Below are 432 nucleotides of genomic sequence, written 5' to 3'. Positions count from 1 at the left end.
CTGGAGGTTTGAGAGAACTTGCTCAGAAGAACTTGTGAGGTCCCTCTTAGTAGAAGTATTAGAATTATTTGGAAATTTGGGAAAGGGGAGGATTGAGAAAGGGTTAACGGTTCTTAAATACAAGTTGGGCCAAAGCCAACCTTGATAATGCAGTCATTAACAGTGACTAGCAGCATTTTACACTAGCTAGCCACAGTGTGATAACTATTTGTGGTCTACTCTTGCGGTGTTTCTGTGGAGCAGAGTGACCACTGTGAGGCCACTGACTAATGGGATGTGCCATGAATGGCTCTACTTTATTTGTTTTCCTACATCCTCAGCCCATTAGCCAATCTGAGAGATACTCCATTTCTCTTAGGAAAAATACCATACTACACCACAATGTCAAGATTTCTGAGTAGGACATTCAAGTAGACACTTGAAAAGGTATGT

The sequence above is a fragment of the Myotis davidii genome, unplaced genomic scaffold (assembly GCF_000327345.1).
Source record: "Myotis davidii unplaced genomic scaffold, ASM32734v1 scaffold580, whole genome shotgun sequence".
Classification (NCBI taxonomy): domain Eukaryota; kingdom Metazoa; phylum Chordata; class Mammalia; order Chiroptera; family Vespertilionidae; genus Myotis; species Myotis davidii.
Note: the sequence above shows the minus strand (reverse complement) of the source record.